The following is a 7,504-nucleotide window of genomic DNA, read 5'->3' as shown; positions in this document are numbered from 1 at the left end:
TGGATACAAAAACAAGACCCATATATATGCTGTCTACAAGAGACCCACTTCCGATCTAGGGACACAAACAGACTGAAAGTGAGGGGATGGAAAAAGATATTCCATGCAAATGGAAATCAAAAGAAAGCTGGAGTAGCAATAAATACTCATATCAGATAAAATAGACTTTAAAATAAAGAATGTTACAAGGGACAAGGAAGGACACGACATAATGATCCAGGGATCAATCCAAGAAGAAGATATAACAATTATAAATTTATATGCACCCAACATAGGAGCACCTCAATACATAAGGCAACTGCTAACAGCTATAAAAGAGGAAATCGACAGTAACACAATATTAGTGGGGGACTTTAACACCTCACTTACACCAATGGACAGACCATCCAGACAGAAAATTAATAAGGAAACAGAAGCTTTAAATGACACAATAGACCAGATAGATTTAATTGATATTTATAGGGCATTCCATTCAAAAACAGCAGATTACACTTTCTTCTCAAGTGCGCATGGAACATTCTCCAGGATAGATCACATCTTGGGTCACAAGTCAAGACTCAGTAAATTTAAGAAAATTGAAATCATGTCAAGCATATTTTCTGACCACAGAAATTTCCCTGTAATTGATTTCTATGAGATTAGAAATCAATTACAGGGAAAAAAACGTAAAAAACACAAAGACATGGAGGCTAAACAATACACTACTAAATACCCAAGAGATCACTGAAGAAATCAAAGAGGAAATTAAGAAATACCTAGAGGCAAATGACAATGAAAACACGACAATCCCAAACCTATGGAATGCAGCAAAAGCAGTTCTAAGAGGGAAGTTTATATCAATACAAGCCTACCTCAAAAACAAGAAAAATCTCAATGAACAATCTAACCTTACACCTAAAGGAACTAGAGAAAGAAGAACAAACAAAACCCAAAGTTAGTAGAAGGAAAGAAATAATAAAGATCAGAGCAGAAATAAATGAAATAGAAACAAAGAAAACAATAGCAAAGATCAATAAAACTAAAAGTTAGTTCTTTGAGAAGATAAACAAAATTGATAAACCATTAGCCAGACTCATCAAGAAAAAGAGGGAGAGGACACAAATCAATAAAATTAGAAATGAAAAAGGAGAAGTTACAACAGACACCACAGAAATACAAAGCATCCTAAGAGACTACTACAAGCAACTCTTTGCCAATAAAATGGACAACCTGGAAGAAATGGACAAATTCTTAGAAAGGTATAACCTTCTCAGACTGAACCAGGAAGAAATAGAAAATATGAACAGACCAATCACAAGTAATGAAATTGAAACTGTGATTAAAACTCTTCCAACAGACAAAAGTCCAGGACCATATGGCTTCACAGGTGAATTATATTAAACATTTAGAGGAGAGCTAACACCCATCCTTCTCAAACTCTTCCAAAAAATCGCAGAGGAAGGAACACTCCCAAACTCATTCTATGAGGCCACCATCACCCTGATACCAAAACCAGACAAAGATACTACAAAAAAAGAAAATTACAGACCAATATCACTGATGAATATAGATGCAAAAGTCCTCAATAAAAACTAGCAAACAGAATCCAACAACACATTAAAAGGATGTTAAGTGATCAACACCCCCATGTTCAAGGGGGATTTATTCCAGGGATGCAAGGATTCTTCAATATATGCAAATTAATCAATGTGATACACCATATTAAGAAGTTGAAGAATAAAAACCATATAATCATCTCAATAGATGCAGAAAAAGCTTTTGACAAAATTCCACACCCATTTATGATAAAAACTCTCCAGAAAGTGGGCATAGAGGGAAACTACCTCAACATAATAAAGGCCATATATGACAAACCCACAGCAAACATCATTCCCAATGGTGAAAAACTGAAAGCATTTCCTCTAAGATCAGGAGCAAGACAAGGATGTCCACTCTCACCACTATTATTCAACATAGTTTTGGAAGTCCTAGCTACGGCAATCAGAGAAGAAAAAGAAATAAAAGAATACAGATTGGAAAAGAAGAAGTAAAACTGTCACTGTTTGCAGATGACATGATACTATACATAGAGAATCCTAAAGATGCCAGCAGAAAACTACTAGAGCTAATCAATGAATTTGGTAAAGTTGCAGGATGCAACTCTTGCATTCCTATACACTAATGATGAAAAATCTGAAAGAGAAATTAAGGAAACACTCCCACTTACCATTGCAACAAAAGAATAAAATACCTAGGAATAAACCTACCTAAGGAGACAAAAGACCTGTATGCAGAAAACGATAAGACACTGATGAAAGAAATTAAAGATGATACAAACAGATGGAGAGATATACCATGTTCTTGGATTGGAAGAATCAATATTGTGAAAATGACTATACTACCCAAAGCAATCTACAGATTCAATGCAATCCCTATCAAATTACCAGTGGCATATTTTTACAGAACTAGAACAAAAAAATCTTAAAAATTGTATGGAGACAAAAAAGACCCCAAAAGCAAAATTGAGGGAAAAAATTGGAGCTGGAGGAATCAGACTCCCTGACTTCAGACTATAGTACAAAGCTACAGTAATCAAGACAATATGGTACTGGCACAAAAACAGAAATATAGATCATTGGAACAGGATAGAAAGCCCAGAGATAAACCCACATACCTATGATCAACTAATCTATGAAGCAAGGGTATACAATGGAGACAAGACAGTCTCTTCAATAAGTGTTGCTGGGAAAACTGGACAGCTACATGTAAAAGAATGAAATTAGAACACTCCCTAATACCATACACAAGAATAAACTCAAAATGGATTAGAGACCTAAATGTAAGACCAGACACTATAAAACTCTTAGAGGAAAACATAAGAAGAACACTCTTTGACATAAATCACAGCAAGATGTTTTTTGATCCACCTCCTAGCGTAATGGAAATAAAAACAAAAATAAACAAATGGGATGTAATGAAGCTTAAAAGCTTTTTCACAGCAAAGGAAACCATAAACAAGATGAAAAGACAACACTCAGAATGGGAGAAAATATTTGCAAATGAATCATTGGACAAAGGACTAATCTCCAAAATATATAAACAGCTCATGCAGCTCAATATTAAAAAAACAAACAACCCAATACAAAAATGGGCAGAAGACCTAAACAGACATTTCTCCAAAGAAGACATACAGATGGCCAAGAAGCACATGAAAAGCTGCTCAACATCACTAATTATTAGAGAAATGCAAATCAAAACTACAATGAGGTATCACCTCACACCAGTTAGAATGGGCATCATCAGAAAATCTACAAACAACAAATGCTGGAGAGGGTGTGGAGAAAAGGGAACCCTCTTGCACTGTTGGTGGGAACGTAAATTGATACAGCCACTATGGAGAACAGTATGGAGGTTCCTTAAAAAACTAAAAATAGAACTACCATATGACCCAGCAATCCCACTACTGGGTATATACCCAGAGAAAACCATAATTCAAAAAGACCCATGCACCCCAAGTTCATTGCAGCACTATTTACAATCGCCAGGTCATGGAAGCAACCTAAATGCCTGTTGACAGATGAATGGATACAGAAGATGTGGTACATATATACAATGGAATATTACTCAGCCATCAAAAGGAACAAAATAGGGTCATTTGTAGAGACGTGGATGAGTCTAGAGACTGTCATACAGAGTGAAGTAAGTCAGAAAGAGAAAAACAAATATATTAACGCATATATGTTGAACCTAGAAAAATGGTACAGATGAACCAGTTTGCAGGGCAGAAATTGAGACACAGATGTAGAGAGCAAACGTATGGACACCAAGGGGGGAAAGCCATGGGGGTTGGTGGTGGTGGTGTGATGAATTGGGAGATTGGGATTGACATGTATACACTAATATGTATAAAATGGATAACTAATAAGAACCTGCTGTATAAAAAAATAAATAAAATAAAATTCAAAAATTCAAAAAAACCCCCCCATGAACTTCAATTGGTTGAGACCACTGCATCTTTCCACTCTGCCTTTCCCTCCTTCCCACTTGTGTACTCTGACCTTGAGTGGCTACAGGTAGTTTTTATTCTTTTCTGTTTTTTTGGTGTTGTTTTGCATGATATATATTTTTTGTAATCAATTTTTAAATTGACGTATAGTTGATTTACAATGTTGTGTTAATTTCTGCTGTACAGCAAAGTGATTCAGTTATACATATATTGATATATATTAATATATTCTTTTAAAAAATATTCTTTTCCGTTATGGTTTATCATAAGATATTGAATATAGTTCTCCATTTTTTATTCTTAACTTTACATTTTTTTTTAGAGAGTTCTCGAAATAATCTTTAGGCCCCAGAATCCTAGACCTGCCCACTGGGTCCTGAGTTTACCCAACTGTAAAAATAGAGTAAAGGCTGTGAAGGGTCTTTACAGGAGCAAAGATGATCTCTTTTAATCCTCTTAAAGGCACTGAGAGGGACACCACCACCTCCTGCCTCAGAGCTGACCCCCATGCACCCAAAGCAGCCCCCCTATGACAGGTTGAGCCCCTGGCGCAGGCCTGGGCACTAGGCTCTACGCCACCCCAGCGGCTCTATGACCGCAAGGTGGCGGCAGACACCACCTTTCCTTCTCCATGGAGCCTGCGCCTTCCAGATTCCTGGCCCCAAACAGCCAGAATCTTAGCCTTCCCACCAACACCTCCATCTGCTCTTTCCTACCCTCTCAGGAAACGGGGAGTGCTGCCTTCAAGTCCTGGCCTTGCCACTGACTGGCTGTGTGATCGCAAATAGATCACTTCACCTCTCCCAGATAAAATAGGGGGATCTCACGGGAACAGGTTAGTGAAGTACCTGGCAGATAAATAAAAAGCCAATAATTGGCAACCACTGCTGTTTGAATAGGGACTTCTGGAGATGGCACCTTCCCTGGCAAGGGGTTCTCCTGGAGGGATTGGCCCCCTCCCCACACTTTAGCAAAACTGGGCATCAGGGCCTTCAGAGACCTTCGGTGTTTATTGGTGGGCACCCTCTGTGCCCACACATGCATCCCTCCCTGGACTGGGGCATCTGACTCGGCGTTTTCTCCATCCTTACCAACTCCCATCTCTCCCTTGGAGGGGGCTCTGCAGCGTCTTTCCCACCTTGATGCCATCCTGGGGATCTGCCCCAGGCTTCAAATGAATCCTCCTGGGGAGGGTTCCTTGAACCACTTCTCACCAATTCTCTCTCTCTCCACCTCAGATGTCCCCCAAGTGACTGCCACACCCCAGCCAGCACATGGCTGTCTACCTCAAAGCCTCTCTGGCTGATCCCCAAATGTCAGTATCTGCCCTCTCCCCCACCACCTGCCCTGCTCTTTTAAAAAAACAAATATTTATTTATTTATTTGGCTGCACCGGTTCTTAGCTGCGGCATGCAGGATCTTAGTTTACCGACCAGGGATCGAACCCAGGCCTCCTGCATTGGGAGCGCAGTCTTAGCCGCTGGACCACCAAGAAAGTCCCACCTGCCCTGGTCTTAATCTGGCATTCAAGGCCTTCCACTATGTGGTCGCACAATTCACTCTGTGCTCCAAATATACCAGACCATTTTGTGTTCCCAAAGTACACCTTCACTATTCGACTTCCAGGCCTTTGTGCAGGCTGTCCCTCCCGCTGGAATGCCCTCTTCCATTTCCATATGGAAAATTCATCCTTAAAAGTCTAGCTGGAAGGTCACCTTTTCCAGGCAATCTTTTCTAATCCCTCAGATGGGATCCTTTTTCTTTTCTGGGCTCTGGGTATACAGTTGCTTTAGGGCCTTCATCACAGGAGGCCGTGAATCACAACAGGAACGTCCACTATGTATGGAGAGCAACTTTCAGTTTACAAATGGCAACCCGTCTAACACCCTAGAGTCAAGATGTCCTGGAGTCAGGAAAGTGAGGTAATGGCAGGATGAGTACCATTACCTGATTTGACTGTTTAGGAGAGAAATATGACTGGCCAGGTCATATACCCACCCTGTGAGTGGTGGAGTCAGGATTCAAACCTGCAGCAGATTCCAGCCACATCCCCTGCCTCAGGCCTGAGCTTCCCACTCTGTCTCCATCACTCCTTGTGGCCTGCTCTTGGACACCCTTCCCCAGTTAGACTGGGTACTGGTCATTTCTGAATAATGTGTTCAGTGAGGTTTTGTTGAAGGAACAGACTCTCCCATATCTGCCCTGCCCCATCCCCTGGCCTCATTATCACCCAACTCAAGACCCAATCAGGGCTGATGGCAGAGCCCAGGCTCTGGCAGGATAAGGAGTTGGCTGGAGGCCCAGGCAACGCAGGAGGAGGGGGAGACACAAACAGGTTCCTTCCCCCAAGCTTATCAGTCCCCCACAGACCCCAGGCAAACTTGGTGCTCAGCCTGGGGAAGAGATCTGCCCCCCACCTATAACCTTCACACCTTCTATTACGAGCTGTGTGTGATCTTGGCTGTCGCTTCTGCTCTCAGACCCTCTTTAGAACACTTTTGGCTGTAAGGATTCAATGGGATCAAATGAGAGAATGCGCATAAAATAATAGTGATTGCCTCCTCTGGAGGCCTCCCCCACAGGGATCATCTCAGGGAGCAAATTACTCCCTGAGTCAGGGGAGGGAGGTGGAGGCCTCACAGGCAGGGGCAGTGGGGCAGGGGGCCAGAAGTCCAGGCAGTGATAGCACCCAGCCATCCCACCCCCCAACCCAGTGACTTTCACCCACAGAAGTGCACAAGTCACCTCAACAAGAAACCCAGGCTGTCTAGGCAGAGAGGGCTCTGGGCAGGGCAGACTTCTCTAGGGCCCCAGGGCCTGGTGGGAGGTGGGGCCGGGGTTGGGGGGGACCAGTTTATATGACACAGAGAGAGACAAACACAGAGTCACACCCTCTGTGCAAACTCAACAACAAGGGCACACTGTCACACTCATAAATGCACCCCGCCCCCAATACACAGAGATGAGAGACACACACAAGGTCGAGATCACAAGCACACTCCCACATAGACGTCCCACGCACAAACTCGGAAACACAGAGGCCTCCCCCACCACACACGCATTCCCAGGCCCACACAGTTATCAGGCCAGGGCAGGCGCTGGCGTTGCTGAGTCACCCCCAGGCAGCTCCTGCCTAGCAGAGGAGGAGCCAAGTGCCAGCCCCAATCCGGGAGGGGGCGGGGCCTGCGGCAGCTACTTAGAATAGCCTAGTCTGGGCCGCTGCGGGATTCTCCTCGCCCGGCTCCTTCAATTGAGGAGCAGAGAAGAGGGGGGTGTAGGGGGAGGAAACCCTTTTGCCGAGGCTAAATCAAGGCATTCACAGCCTGCTTTCTCCCGGGTGAATGACTACATGTGGGAGCAATGAAAAACTAACACTGGTTCCGTTACCGGGTATTTGCTTATGTATTTTCACATACTCTCATTTAATTTTTGAAACAGCTCTATATGAAGTTGGGGCTATTATTAATCCAGAGGGAAAGTGATTTGCCCAGAGGTACGAAGCCGGTAAGATGAAGAGCC

The sequence above is a fragment of the Kogia breviceps genome, chromosome 1 (genome assembly GCF_026419965.1).
Source record: "Kogia breviceps isolate mKogBre1 chromosome 1, mKogBre1 haplotype 1, whole genome shotgun sequence".
Taxonomy (NCBI): domain Eukaryota; kingdom Metazoa; phylum Chordata; class Mammalia; order Artiodactyla; family Physeteridae; genus Kogia; species Kogia breviceps.
This window is presented reverse-complemented; position numbering follows the sequence as displayed.